General features: G+C 41.2%; 1 pseudogene; it reads right to left on the bottom strand.

Annotated features, from left to right (window-relative positions):
- Positions 1 to 699: 699 nt before the first annotated feature.
- LOC137498892 (myrosinase 1-like) overlaps positions 700 to 16434 on the bottom strand; it is a 63863-nt pseudogene continuing 48128 nt past the window's right edge.

Below are 16434 nucleotides of genomic sequence, written 5' to 3'. Positions count from 1 at the left end.
GCTGTGTCCGAGGGAAAAGCCGATCCTGGAGGGTAAACAGATGATGATGATGATGATGATGATGATGAATTTCCGTGCTGTGAAAAGTGCAAATCAGTTACACATCTCATTTGGAAATATTCGCCATGGCGATTGTAGGTGACTGAAGGTGGTATAAAAGTTAATCAAATTTTTTTTTTATTTGCTAGTAGCTTTACGTCGCGCCGACACAGATAGGTCTTATGGCGACGATGGGACAGGAAAGGCCTAGGAATGGGAAGCGAGTGGCCGTGGCCTTAATTAAGGTACAGCCCCAGCATTTTCCTGGTATGAAAATGGGAAACCACGGAAAACCATCTTCAGGGCTGCCGACAGTGGGGTTCGAACCTACTATCTCCCGAATACTGGATACTGGCCGCACTTAAGCGACTGCAGCTATCGGGCTCGGTGATTAAAAATTTAGCCATCAACCCTATATATATCGAAAGAAGTAACTCTTCAGGAATGAAGATAACTGGTAAAAGTGTGAAAATGTTCAACCCAGATGCTTCGATAGCATTTAGCCATCATAACTTCTCACCTGCATGGATAGAACAATCCATTTATTTATAGACAGATTATCAAGTCGAATTTCATTTTGAGGCTAACGACGGGATTCGATGACAATTTGCATATGAGAAGACCTTCACTTAATAGAAATACATACTTTTATTTTTTAAATTATATACAGTGTTATGACGCTAACATTGCTACCATTTCTTCAGCTAACACGTTAAGATATCGACTATTAGTTTGCTCTGGTAGTTGCCGGGTGTGAAAGATCTCCTTCATAACTTGGGCCGAAGCTTTGGCTGTCCTGGGCCTTGCCGGATCATTGAAGTCCACGGAGTACAAACCGAACCGTTCCCTGAAACATTGAACGTTATATTTTATATTTTGTTTTTGCATGAAAGATATGTGACAGACTAATCCTTACGCTGGCATTGTCGCCTATGGCCAGACCCTCCAGACACTCGGCCTTCTTTGTTACAGTATTAAATAACAGTGTCTTTATGCACTATTTTTAAAGTGCTCTTTCCTGGGTCCTGTATCTTGGGTTAAAGATCAAGTTTGGAATATTTACAGCAGTTGTGAAAGTAACTGATTTCTTACGTTTACTCAACACACAATTAAGCAACTGGACAGCTGAGAAATACTACTACTACTAAAGCTTGCCCCTAAAGGGGGGCGGCGGGCTTCCTAGATGGTAACGCCGTCTCTCAGACCAGGGAGGTTTGTATAGGTGATGTAATTTGCGGAGAAAGTGAGGTGGGTGTATCCGTGGCCTATATTAGGAGCTGTACCGGCGTTCTTTTTAGTGCAGGAGAATGGAAAACCACGGAAAACAATTCTCAGGACAGCTGACGGTGGACGGCCTGATCTTCTCCGTCTCCCGAATGCAGAAGTGTAGAACCACGGTAGAACCGTGGCCAACCGCCCTCTACTCGGTTAGTAGTACTACTACTAATAATAGTAGTAGTAATAGTACTATTTCACAGCTGTATAGCTGTTTAAGTTACATTTTACAGAGGAAGAAGTGTCATGTATTCGGTGAGAATGTTGTTCAGTAGTACAGTAATTAAAATAACAAAGTGGAAAGTTTGGTACATGTTGTATGTCAGGAGCAGGTGGGTTTTATTGCTGTAAAACGTTGTGTGGATAGAATTTTTTCTTTTGTACGTCAGATGTGCCAGGAAATGTTGGCAAAAAATCAAGGTCTTCACTTGGTGTTTGTTGATATAGACAACGATTACAATTCTGTGCCAAGCTAATTACTGTGGAAGGCATTAGAAAATGTTGGTATGGATGGTGCAAAAATAGAGTTGGTGAAAAGAATGTACCATTGATGCAAGGCAGCTGTGAAGGTTGGTAATAAGATACCAGAAATTTTATAAATAAGTAAAGGTTTAAGGATATTCTATGTCATCAGTTGCATTTAGGTGTTCTTGGCTGTTGGAATAGGCAGTGCAGAAGTTTGGGTGTGCCAGTACTGCACACTACTGATTGGTGAGGATTAAGTACGTCTTGCTATGGATGAGAATGATGCCATGTATCAAATGAGAAAGTTAGTGGATGCATATACACACTGAGGATTAGCAGTCAATATGAATAAAACAGAATATTTGTTGGAAGTGATCAAGGTGATGATTTGAATTTTGAGTTCGGTCGGTTGAAAAATGTGGAACTGTTCAAGTACTAATGGCCAAGACTGGCCAGTGTAATGTGGATATATCACACAGGATAAGTCAAGCAAGGGGTAGTTGTTAAATCTCTAAACAGGATCTGTTGGAGTCGGCACATATCTGGAGAAACAAAGAAAACGGTGCTGCGTATTGTGGTTGAAAGCATTCAGACATATGGCTTAGAGTATTGGGCCCTGAACAAGAGACTAAGACTGTTACGGTGGAGCATGAGAGGAATGAATTAGTAAGAATAGAGGTTAGATGTGGAAGAACCATTTACAGATAGGATTGATACTCGAGCACTGAGATGCTGCGGGCATGTCCGACGGATGGAGGAACAGCGATAGCCACAAGCCTCCACCAGGGAGAAGATGTCGAGGGAGACCAAGGGCATATGGAGGGGAACAATAGCTAAAGCCATCCGAAGAAGACTGGCAGGATAGGGATATGTGGCATCTGAGAACAGGCAACTGCTGAAAAGTGGAAACGCCTAAGAAAGTAAAAATGAAAACAAAGCATATAGATGGTTCGTTCGAATTTTTATACATGTTTATTAATTTAATGTTCAACTTTCAGCATGGTTCGGATATTTTTAACATTTAAATTCGTTTCCATTTTCATCTTGTAGACTTAATCTGTGCCAACATTATTGAAGTAAATGATCTTTGTACATGAGCACCATCTTTGCTCTCATAAGGAGCAGAAAATGATCAGTATATTTGTTATCTTGCCATATGCGTACTACGGGAGGAAAACGACGAAGATGACTGATACTGTAACAATGAGGGTGCAAGATGTGGTGGCTGGCGTGAGGCGATAATGCCGGTGTAGCGTTGAGAATGTGAGTGTGGCCAACAGCGAATGTAAACAATAGCGTAGGTGCATTGTTGAGGAATGTGGTGAGAAAGTTGACTGCGATCCTTCCGAAAACGCTAGAAACGGCCAACAATGGGGAAGCGTTGGAATGGTCTGGATTTGAAACTGCGGGAATTTTTCACTGGCCTGTAAACAGAGCGATTACGAGACAGTCTTGAGTCAGTCGTGAGTGAGCGCGAGGCAGTCTCGAGGCAGTCAGCGAGTCCGGAGCCAGCCATTCAGACGTGTGTTAGCGAGGACATATGACCATACCAATAGAATAAGTATAGACTACTATACACAGAAAAGAGGTGTGCAATCAATATGGGTACTACAAGGAAGTGCGTTGACATGCTGAAACGCACTAATCAGGATAATAAGAGAAAATATGAAAAGGTACTTCTTATGTTGAAGAAGAAAAAACTTCTAGTCATAACGTAGACGGAATATTCAATCAATCTAGAAGTAAATAATTAATGAACTATTAATTTTTTAATATAATCTTTTTTTTTCAAAAATAATATGTGTCAATACTTACGAGTATCCTCTGAGCCACTCGAAATTGTCCATTAAGCTCCAAGCTGTGAATCCCCCCACGTTACAGCCATCTTCATGGATTGCCTTTAGGATTTCAGCCAAGTGACTCTGTAAAAGCAGATATTTTGGAGTATTTTCCATCTCTTTTTCCCCCCAACAAAAAGTCAGTGTGACATAACCACACGTTCTGCTCCCAGAATAAACATATGAGAGTATTCTATTACTACAGATTCAACTTATTGATTATATAATAACTGTCATACACAGTCTAAATATTATCAGTATCTTAATTTAATATTGTAACATGTAGGCGGGTAGCTAACTGAGCATACAACTGGGAACGTTTACTCAAAGATTTACTAACTAATGAATAATTGCTCACACAGCTAGATAGGCGCACAATTACACCAGTTCGCGCAATCTCTTTACTCTCATCGCTCAGGCACTCTAGTTATTCACTCTAGTCATTTCAAATTAAAGCAAATAACACAACGCACTCTTCCACAACTGTCACTTAGACCCTCAGACAGTTCACAATTAGGTTCCATGTAAACTATCACGACTACACAGTTCACAGCTTGCGCACGCGCAACACAGTCTTACAGTACTGTACGTGGTACACTGTCCGTACACTCACGGTAGTCTTCGTTCACTGTTCCTTGCCACACAGCTGCAATGTCCCGCACTCGCTGTCAATTCACACACACAACACTAACAGCACTCAGTCGTCATTGTACATTGACTGATCGTTCGACTCAACGGGTAAATGGTTTGCGCGCTAGCCTTTTGCCCAGGGTGTCCCCGGCTCGATTCCCGCCCGGATCGTGGATTTAAACCTTAAATTGGTTAATTCTCCTGTCTCGAGGGCAGGATGTTCGTGATGTCTTCAACATTAGAAACCATCTTAGGTAGAGCCCCATTCTCACAGACATATACGTTGCCTAATAGGCCGCCTACTAGAAAAAGACCTGCACTAGGCTTCTCCTGAGGCCATACTCTATTATTATCACGGACTGACCCAGTGCTCCACAGCAGCACTCACCATTGAAAGAACTGAACCATCTCAATCGCTAGCTAAAATAAAACACTGATGCTCGTCTAGCCTGCCTTGTATAGGGAAGCCGGCAATTCCTTATACTTTGCGAGAGAAGACACAGCTGGAGTCCTCTGCAACCCGAAAGCTCTAGGTTCATCATCTAGTTATTTCACATGCCGTCAGGGAAGCATCCAGTGAGATAATGGGGCGATGACATAGAGGTGACAAAGAGGGCTGGCCTTGCGCGTCTGGCTCGTCCCTGACTGCTTGCTGCAGTGGCGAGTGGGTGGCGCCCTAATTCGGTGACGTTACTCACGGCTGGAGCTAGACTAACTTGCTCCTATCAAGGTATTAAAATAAAATGGGGGACGCCGTCGCAGTATAGTAGCCAAGCGGCTTGCTTTGCTAAGAGAATGTTATTATAAACCAACGTAGTCGGCATAAACGCCAGATGAATAGTTTGGCTTTGCAAAATAAGGCGGCTTGCTTCGTAAAGGGAATGATTTTATGAGATTTTAGATCACTGTAACACATATACGGAATTGTAAAACGATTCTCGGTGTCAGTATACCACAACATTTCGGTAACTGCTAACGTGTTATACTGGGGAACTTCACTTCAAAATTCTGAATAAAATCTATCTTCTTTGTATTTCAAAACTATTATTTCTTGTTTTTTATAGGTGTACAGAATACCATAACCCTTGCAACTACTGATGGTAACATGTACTTGGAAAATTAATTCCCTGTCATCTCTACGACTTCTGATTAATCGTCTTCTTTGGACTCCAGTTAAGGCTTAACTCCGAACCCAAGTAGCTATTTTCGGATTTACATAAAAATTGCGGACGTGTTATGGATGGTTACGCGGAGTTTTTTAACGTGCCAAAAGCCAACGAAACGGAGTTTTTACTTGTAAGACGCCCTTTAAAAGCCATCGACCTGAGCCGGATTTGAACCCGTGAATTTAGGCTCAGAAAGACAGCGACTAAGCATCTGAGCCGTCCAGGTCAACTAAAATATATTTTATTACGTTCACTAGCTACTTTTATGGTTTTCGGAGAATGAATAATTAATTTCATGTGACTCCATAGGAATAAGTCTAGAGGTGTCAGATCTAGTGATGTCTGGCCATTCTAAGGCATTTCTACTACCAAACTCTTTTTCCGGAAAATCTTGTAACCAGCCCCTGTCGCACTCTCGCTGTGGGTGGGGACGTTAGAATAAAACCCACGCTATCTCCTTCCTGTCGAAAGAGGCTACTAAAAGAGGCCCCAGAGGCTTTTAACTTGGGAGCGTGCATTAGCGACAATGGGGCCCTTAGCTGAGTACTGGCATTGCTTTCACTTACATTTTCCAGGCTCCTCACTCTCATATTCCTATTCGACCTCCCTTGGTCACCGCTTATCCTTTCCCGACCCCGACAGTATTATTGTAGGTCTCGAGGCCTAGGGAGTCTCTTTTTCACGCTCTTCATGGCTCTTGTCTTCCTTTGGCCGATACCTTCATTTTTCGATGTGTTGGATACCTTCCATTTTTCTCTCTGATTGGTGTTAATGGAGGATGCTTGCCTAGTAGCACTTTCTCTTAAACAACAACAACCACCACCACCTCCGTTGTACAGTTAAGGTAACTTAGGGAATTCCCGACATGAGGGAGAACTCGACACTTTTAAGCTTAGCGCCACTGGTGACCACAGTACTCTACAGGTCGAACTAGTAACTACATGTATTAGAGCCGTAGGGTGTTGTGCTCATTGTGATCCTGGTGGCAGACGATTATCACTATAAATACAAGACATCTGAATAGTTGAAGGTGAGTATGTAAGTGATATGTGATGGAAAAGTAACGTACTATAAGATAATGAGTAGGTTGTATAACGAAATACGTAGATATGCGATATTTTTAAGACAATGTTTGAGGTTAGGCGCACAAAGCACGTTTTGGAGAAGTGGCCATGTCATTTCCAAATCGCCAATCATTCAGCGTGGTAAGTGCTGCCACCTCTTGCCTGCCAATGTAACTCGGGGAGATGTCGACATGACAAGCGTGGGAGATCCCGACACTCCCGGGAAAAGGGATCACTAAAGATAATTTTGGAGACCTTCTAAAGATGGCTTGGAACAAATCGGCAACAGCAGGAAATTTTACCGGCGGATTTAGGAAATGTGGCATTTATCCGTACAATCCCGATATCCTCCAAGAACGACATTTTTGAATACGACCTTGTGCAAGACGAAAATGGTTCAAATCACGTACATGTTGGAGAATATATTGCTGTAGAAGCTAAGGCCAGTAGTCCTGCATTATCACAGGAACATGAAGCCTCACCTGCATTTACACCTCCGAGTTGCTCAGTGCAGGAGTTATCTCCTGTTCCGATATTAAGACTCCTATCTGGAGAAGGAAGTGTAAGAAGAGTGCAAGAATCCGCCATGGTGACTTCTCAGGATTAGTTCTTCAAGCAGTCGTAATTGCTCGGAGAATTACTGCGCAGTATGTGATGGCTATTTCTATGACGATAACCGAAATGAGGCATGGGTCCAGTGTAGTGGGGAATGCAGGAAATGGTTCCACGAGATGTGTGTGGAAAATGGAAACGACGAACAGTTTATATGTGCCCACTGTGTACAATAGTTGTGGAACTCTTCCGAGGTCCTACCGAGCGTCAGGTTCTCCCTAAGTGCGGGAGAAGTGGACATTTTTGCATCGCTTATTTATTTTCTAATTTACAATGATATGAAGTGTTATTTTTTGCCACAAATAATAGAAAACGTACACTGACTGTGTACAAATTCACCAGGTAAAAATTGAACTATTTTGCAAATTAAGCATGATCAAAATTACAGGTTTTTGCTTAGCGTGTCGAGATATCCCTAAATACCTTACCGATTAAGAAAAGCATTTACGCAAATTTCCAATACGATATAAAATAGAAGATATGAGAACAATGAGATGTACTAACAAATGCATCCTGCTTCGAAAATAAGTATTAAAAATAGGTGTGTAATTTCAAATATCAAAAGACATTGACTTGGGGTGAGAGGGTGAAACCTAGAATGAAATTAACCTTGGTTTTAAAATTCCTTCATCAATATCTAAACCAACGTGTTTCTTAATTAAATTAATTAAAGTTATACAGGGAAGATTTGAAATGTAAACCCTGTATAAAAGCAGGCTCGCCTCGAACTGGTCGTAGCTAAATTATGTTTGCGGTCAGTTATGGATTGTTGATTACGAGTCGTAACCTAAGAGTTCATTGTGTGTGTCGAGGAAGCACGTGAACTACTACTACTACTACTACTACTACTACTACTACTACTACTACTACTACTACTAGCAATGCACGTGTTTCTAGTCCCATTTCTCGACTCGGCGTCGGGAATGAGATGAGATTTAAATGGCATGCTTTTACACCTGGATGCCCTTCCTGACGCCAACATCAGTTGAGGAGCCAAGGAAGATGGAATGAAGGTGAAATAAATTGGGTAAGGAGGTGAAAAAAATCGGCTGTGGTCTATGGATAGAAACTGTCCCGACATTTGCCTGGAAGTGAAAATGGGAAACCACAGAAAAATATTCTCAGGTAGCAGGTGGTGGGGCTCGAACTCACGCGTCTCCTGAATGCCGTAGTGCGTTAACAATCTTGGTTACTCTGGTCTGTAATAATAATAATAATAATAATAATAATAATAATAATAATAATAATAATAATAATAATCACCATCATCATTATCTAAAGGCTTTGCCTTGTCGCTGCAACCACTGATCTGTTCTCTGCGATCCTTCTCATCTCTCCATAACCTTGGCATCCCATCATCTCAATTACCTCTCAATGATCTTCTTCCGTGGTTTCCCTTTGCCTTTCTTTCCCATCACCTTGTCTTGTGCAGGTCTTTCGAGTTGACATCTTATAGGAGCACGTGAATTCATTGTGCGTGTTATCGGTCTTGTCTGGAGTGGCAGTTTCTACAACAGTCGTGCGTTGTAAGAGTCAACAAACATGTGTTCGAACCTGGCTGTATGAAACTGCTGTGTTAAGTGACAATGGTATACATGTGAAGAGAAGTGATAGGTGAGACTTGTCAATCAAGATTACAGACGGATTGGCGTTCCAGGTAAAGACTACGAACCAAAGACCCGCTGTGAAAACACGAGACTTTTGTCTCATATTCATACCTTGGTCTACCCCTGCCATTTTTCCTTCCTACACTTCCCTCAAAAACTAACTGAACACGTCCTGGGTGTCCTAAGAGTTAAGATGTCTTCTATCATTCTATCCCTTTTCCTGGTCATATTTCCCCAAATTTTTCTCCTTTCGCCTATTCGAGTCAATATCTCATCATTCGTGATATCCATCCATTAACACTACATTTCAAAACCTTCTATTCTGCTTCGTTCCAGTTAGTATTGATTCATTTTTTACTTCCGTACAAAGGCACGCTCCATACGAAAGTGTTCAAAAATGTCTTTGTAATTCCTATGTCATTGTTCGAAGTGAGCAAATTCTTTTCTTAGAAAAGACCTTCCTTGCTTGTGCTGCTCTTCATTTTATGTCCTTTATTTTCGCCGTCAATGGTTAGTCTACCAACCAAGTAACAATATTCACCGACCTCCTTTAAAATTTCATTTCCTAATCTAATATTTCCTGCGTCACCTGACTACGTTCAAGTGGACTCCATTAGTTTTGTTATGGATTTATTTATTTCCATCTTGTACTCCTCCTCCAAGACTCTGTCCATACCATTTAGCAATTTCTCTATATCTTCTGCAGTAATATCATCAGCAAATTACAGTTTTGATTGTTTGTCCTTGGATTGTGATTCCTTTTCCAAATTCCTCTTTGATTTCCTTTACCGCTTGTTCTATAGAAACATTGAAAATGAGAGGGTACAAACTGCAGCCTTGTCTAATTCCTTTTTGGATTGCTGCTATTTTTTTACAGCTTTCGGTTCTTATCACTGTAGACTGAGTTTTGTTTTCTTGTTTCTATGTAAACTCGACCACTTCCAGATCTCAAAATAGCTTGATCCAATCAGCATTATCGAATGCCTTTTCCAGATCTACGAATGCATTGTACGTGGGCTTGTCTTTCTTAATTCGATCCTCTAAGTTCAGACGTAAAGTCAGATTATTATTAATCATAAGTCGAGATAAACTTTCCTGGAAGACCGGCGTTCTGTTCTCCCAGTTTGCGTAACTGTGAGCTTGCATTCTGGAGATGGTAGGTTCGAATCCCATTGTCGGCAGCCCTGAAGATTGTTTTCCATGGTTTCCAATTTTCAGGCCAGGCAAATGCTGGGGCTCTACCTTACTACGGCTGCTAACTTCCGAATCCTATCCCTTTCCCATCCTTGCGTCGCCGAAAGTTTCAATGTGTTAGTGTACCGTTAAACCACTTAATGACAGAACAACGTTCTCGCGGTCACGTTAAACCTTAGTTTCTGCGACGATCTGTTCTCCCAGTGAAGAACTAATAAGTCTATATTGGCAGAAGAGGTGCACACTAAATGTGTGCATTAGGCTTCATGACAAAATGCTCACTTTTGGATTCCCTACATTAACGATGTTTTGCACAATGCCTTGATTTACCAAACACTCGATCATCATAAGGTAAGGGTTATTCTGCCCGAAGGCAGGTCCGAACCTCCGCAGAGGTGCTCCTGAGCCGGAGTTTACGTGCGGTAGGGTGGCCATTTCCTTTCCGCTCCTCCATTCCCTTACCCCAACCAACAGCGCGTGGCAACCCATCCAACTTCTGACCACGCCCAATGTTGCTTAACTTCGGAGATCTCACGGGATCCGGTGTTTCAACACGGCTACGGCCGTTGGCCGATCATCATAATTAGGTATTAATTACGAACTGTACATGACTTATTTCCTTTAATTTCTAGGCGGAACATATGGCCTCGACGAAATTTCTCCAGCTTGTTCTATCTACCACCAATGATTTCACCCTTCTCCATATCCTTTTGACTCCAGCTATCTCCCTGTCTACGGTTCTTTTCCAAGTAATCTTCGGTCTGCCTTGCCTGCGACTACCTTGCGCATTTCAACTCAGTGTCTGTCTTGTGGTACTTCCTTGAGGTTTTCTCAGAGTGTGACCGATCCACCTCCATTTACTTCTCAATATCTGCTGTTTTACGAGACTTTGACTTGTGGCCTCCGAAAGGTATGTACCTTGAGGTAATGTCTTTGGTCACTTTCTAGGTCTTACTTCCATACAGTAAAACAGATTTAATATTTGAGTTGAATGTTATTAGCTTCGTTTTTATGCAAATATGAGGGGATTTCCATATTGGTCGTTACTGCGCAAAAAAAAAAAAAGCTTTATTTATCCGACTCACCACATCTCTAAAACATCTTCATCCTGACTGGCCACGCTTTCTAAATAGCAAAATTGCTCTAACCTTTCCATACACATTCTATGTAGTGAAGGTAGAATTTTACGATGGTTTATACACATTTCCTTAGTCTTTTATTATTTATCTTTCAGCCTACTTCTAGCTTCTATTTTTAAGTCATTAAGTTTGATTTCTATATCCCAAAAACATTCTGCAAGAAGACATAAGCCAGTTCTTCCAATCTGTTATTTAATCCTCACCGAATTGCAAGATTTATATTCGTTGCCTCTCTCAATATATAATCCAGTGTCATGATAAACAAGACTGGCGACAGGAGGCATCCTTGTCCCCTCCAGATTTCACAGCAAAAGATTCAGACAGTTTCTATTTACATTCTATTTGACAAGAATATTCATTGTACATTGCTTGTGTAAGATGAACTATCTTTTGTGGGATTCCAAACTTTCAATAGCCCTCCACATTTTCCTTCGGTTAACAGCATCAAAATCCTTTTCATGAAAAGTATATACGAAAGATGTCGGATACTCAGCAGATTGTTCATTGATTAGCCTAAGTGTGTTGATCTGAGCCACAGTAGACGAGCTTCTCTGAAAGCTGCTTATTCTTGGCGGAGTCTCCTATCAACGGCACTGTCCGACTCCATGCCTAAACAGTTAGCGTGCTGGACTTTGGTTACAGGGGATCAGGATTTGATTCCCAGCAGGGTCGGAAATTTTAACTATCATTAGTTTATTCCGCTGGCAGGGAGGCTGAGTGTATGTGTCGTCTTCATTATAATTTCATTCTCATCACGACGCGCAGGTCGCCTACGGGAGTCAAATAAAAACAACTGCACCTGGTGAGTGGAACCGTCCTCGGGCACTTCCGGCACCAGAAACCATACGCCATTTCATTTCAACGGCACTGCTTATTCTGTTCAGTGAGACTCCACATCAAGATGCCGAAAAACGGTGACCTCTTAGATTGTAATAACTGGAGGGAAATAACGTTGCTCTCATATGTAGGAAAGTGGTGTAAAGATGACTGTACTTACTGTATAGTAACTGACGCGGCTTTGATCGTCGAAAGTCCCGCGGTCGGAGACCCCGTTCTCTGTGATAATAATTTCGGGTCCGTCGTACTCCTTGTGGATCCAATTGATCAGCTATCGTAGACCCCAGGGCACCATCTATGAACACAAGGCTTGGTGATAAACAACACAGAAACATTTTATCACTCGTAAATGTGAAACAAACAAACAAAAAAATCAAACAAACAAACAAACAATTAAACAAACGTGGTTTCCCATTTTCACACCTGGCCACGTCTGCTACCTTCCCAATCCTAACCCTTTCCAATCATTGCGTCGCCGAAAACCTTCGATGTGTTAGTACGAAGTTAAACCACCAGAATAATATTAAACGGTTTCACATGGATTCTAACCCGTAAACTTCACATTCTATGTGGCTTCTTCCTTTCAAGCTTTCTTTCTTTCTTTTACGGGTCGGATCTCGTCCTTGTTATATTCTGATTTAATCTAGCAAGGGAAGTTTCAGCGAAATCACATCTCAACTTACCGGAAATTTCGCTGATATGGTCACCAACTAAAAACTAGCTGCTTGTTTTAAGTGGAAATTTTTGAAATTGACATCGGAATTTGTCGAAAAATATAGTTTAAGAAGTGTCTTTTGGATGAATCGGATTGGGATGCCCTTTAAGGGCCGAACGGTGTGCAATAGATCATGCGCACACGACATATAAGGTGCGTGAATCATCGTATGCGTTACCGCTTTGTCTTCCCACTCCCGAAGAAAGAACGGACCTCAGTTGCCTCTATCAACCCCTCAAGCCACACCGTTTCCAGTCCCCAAACTGATAGGGATATTCACTGCAGCTGGTACGTCTGGTGTCATGCGATGTGACCTTCCAGTTAAAACTTGCAGCTGAGTTTTGGTGCAGGATGTTCTTACACAGCATCCATTCTGTCAATGGAATTTCAGGTTATGTTGCGATGTGATGTCACTGAAGCTTCACTTACAAGTGATATATCGATGCCCGGTTGTGCTTTCTCTTAAAAACAATAATAAGACCACCAGCAAGAGAAAGCGAAAGAGTGATGGACGCCTTCCTTTAGTTATGGGCTCACTGGTTCACAAACTATTTATTCGCATCAAGCTGTTACCAATTTCCTTCCGACGTTTGCTGTTCCAACTTGTTTTCTTATAAGAGTAAAATTTCGAATAGAGAATAATGAAAGGAATTTCAGTAGAAAGATGATCAATGCCATACCTAATGAATGTGCCTCTGCACGGACAACCCAGGAGGCAAGCACGTAGCGAACTGCGCTGCTAAGAAACTCGAATATCAAATACCTACACAGTATATTTTATAACTAACACATTGCTTTCCGCGTTATCTGCCACACAAATACTCACAGTGGCCGGCTTTTTCTCACAATGATATGATCACTTTATTTACATATTCCTTACTAGCTGATGTACCCGTGCTTCGCTACGGGAATGGATTCTCAGAGAGACTGACCTTGTGGTTTTCATAATTGAAGTCAACATAGGTCAATACAAAAACGTCGGTAGGAAAGTAGCGATTAAAAGCACACCGCACATTTTCTCACTTTTAACGAACAGGACTACGCTGCCGATTTAACAGTCCAAAGTTCCAGAGCTGGAATGATCAAAGCCGCAGATAGCCGTGATCCGTGACCACCCTTCGTCTTTTTGGCAGGGAGGGGGTCGAATAGTGGAGACTCCCACGGCATAAACTATGCCCTTCTACTAATCTTTTTCCTAGGATTGCCCAATGAGTCGGAAAATCTCAATTCACTACACTGGCGACGGAAAATTCTATCTGACTTGGAGACAAATTTTTCCTCCAAGCAAGAGGAGAAACCCACCCTTCACTGCTAATTTGGAATAAAATGAAAGTAGAATTTAATAAATTAAAGAGGAAGAAGCTTTAATTAAGAAACGGCTCTTTTCAGGGTCGAATTTTGAGTTATTTAGTGAATTGTGGTGCTATAATTTGGAATAGGCCTAAATGGTTATTCTATACCAGGCCATACTACTACTACTACTACTAAGTGAGCCTCTGTAGTAAGTATGCACGCTGCTCATTCAAAACAGCGCGTCAGATTAGGGATCGCATAGCTGGAATACTATGATGAACCTGTGTGTTACGTACCAGTTGTATCAGATAGTGTATGGACCAGAGGAATGGCATGCTAAAGAAGAAAGTTTTCTATCTCCCCAGCTATTTTCCGCTAATATTCAGTCAGGCTGTTATACTCGGTACGCAGCAGTAATCCCATCTATTGGAGTTGAGAGGCAGCATAAGAGACAAAGAACATCACATCAAACAATGGTCAATGTAATGTTACTGTTGATCAATGCTATGCGCTTTTGATATTGTAGGTCTTCATATTTAGTTTTCTTCCGACTCTGAAATACCACTCTTACCATAGTCGGTACGGTAAAACTGATTAAAACACAAATGATCGGAAATTGTACTCAATATAACTTTTGTTATGCAATACTTTTCGATAGAACCAATAACATAGGTATTTAAAAATTACGTTTTAGGCGCCTTCTCCTAAACTGCAATTCCATCCAGGGTGAATAAATTTGTTTATAGCTTAGACTGTTGTTTCTCATTCCCCGACTCCATATAACGATCTTCATTAAATTCTGTTAACCCATTTTCTCGTGGCTCGGCGTTGATATGGACTTAGGAAAAAAATTACAATTTCATGAATATCTGTTTTATCACAGTCGGTACAGTAAAAATGTATGACATAAATGGTCGGAAATTTAATTCTATATAACTTTGGTTATGTAGTATTTATCGATACGACCACTAATAATTTAAAAATGTGAGAATTAAATTTTAGGCCTTCCCCTAAACTACCATTTCACTCAGTGTTAATAGAATGATTCATAACCTAGATTATAATGGCTCATTCTCCGACTACGCATGCCAATTTTCATTGAGATAGGACCACTCATGACGTAAATATTCAAATATTAATTTTTTTGACCTTCCCCTAAACTACTATTTCACTCAGCGTGAATAAAATTATGTATAGTCTAGATTGTAGCGACTCATTCCTCGGCTTTGAATACCAATTTTCATTGCGATAGGACCACTAATAACTTAAATATTTGAAAATTAAATTTTAGGCCTTTCCCTAAACTACCATTTCTGTCAGCGTAAATAAAATTATTTATGGCCTAGATTGTAGCGACATATTCCCCGACATTGCATACCGATTTTCATTAAGTTCTCTTTAGCCGTTTTCTAGTGATGCGTGTACAGACAGACAGACAGACAGACAGACAGACAGACAGATAGACAGACAGACAGACAGACAGACAGACAGACAGACAGACAGACAGAAATTACGGAAAAGTAAAAAGTGCATTTCTTTGTTACTGTGGACATGACCGATACAGAAATACCATTCTTTTCAAATTCTGAGCAATGTACAGACAAAAGTCTTATTTTATATATATAGATAAACTGTTATGCCTTACAGCGTTCAGTCTGCAAGGGAGAAATATTTTCTGAGAAGCCGGCCCGGCGTTGTAGGGGTAGCGTGTCTGTCTCTTGCCCGGAGGCCCCGAGTTCGATTCCCGGCAAGGTCAGGGATTTTTACCTGCATCTGAGGGCTGATTTGAGGTCTAATCAGCCTACGTGATTAAAACTGAGGAGCTATCTGACGGTGAGATGGCGGCTCCGGTCTAGAAAGCCAAGAATAACGGCCGAGAGGATTCGTCGTGCTGACCACACGGCACCTGGTAATCTGTAGGCCTTCGAGCTGAGCAGCGGTTGATTGGTAGGCCAAGGCCTTTCGGGGCTGTTGCGCCATGGGGTTTGGTTTGGTTTTTATTTTCCGAGAAACGTTATGTCCCTCAGGGTTCACTACTGGGCCCACTCCTGTTTATATCGTATGTAAATTAATTTCCTTTTTTTCTTCAGAATAGTTTCTGCCTTCTGAAGGTTTACGATTTAAAGGCAAGGGATCGCATACTTACTTTTCCAGTGTTACGTAAAACTGTTGAATATCTGCCGCAAAGATCGCCTCCTCGGTTCAAAGAAATAATAATAATAATAATAATAATAATAATAATAATAATAATAATAATAATAATAATAATAATAATAATAATAATAATAATAATAATAATAATAATACTATTGGCCTTGTCCTACTCGTTGGCTGAATGGTCAACATACTGGCCTTCAGTTCAGAGGGTCCCGGGTTCGACTTCCGGCCGGATAGGGGATTTTAATCGCTTCTGACTAATTCTTCTGGCTCGGGGACTGGGTGTATGTGTCCGTCCCAACACTCTTCTCATCATATTCAGACAACATACCACACTACCAACCATCACACACGCAATAGTGATTACATCCCTCCATATAGGGTTAACGTTAGGAAGGGCATT

The sequence above is a fragment of the Anabrus simplex genome, chromosome 1, assembly GCF_040414725.1.
Source record: "Anabrus simplex isolate iqAnaSimp1 chromosome 1, ASM4041472v1, whole genome shotgun sequence".
Classification (NCBI taxonomy): Eukaryota; Metazoa; Arthropoda; class Insecta; order Orthoptera; family Tettigoniidae; genus Anabrus; species Anabrus simplex.
This window is presented reverse-complemented; position numbering and strand designations above follow the sequence as displayed.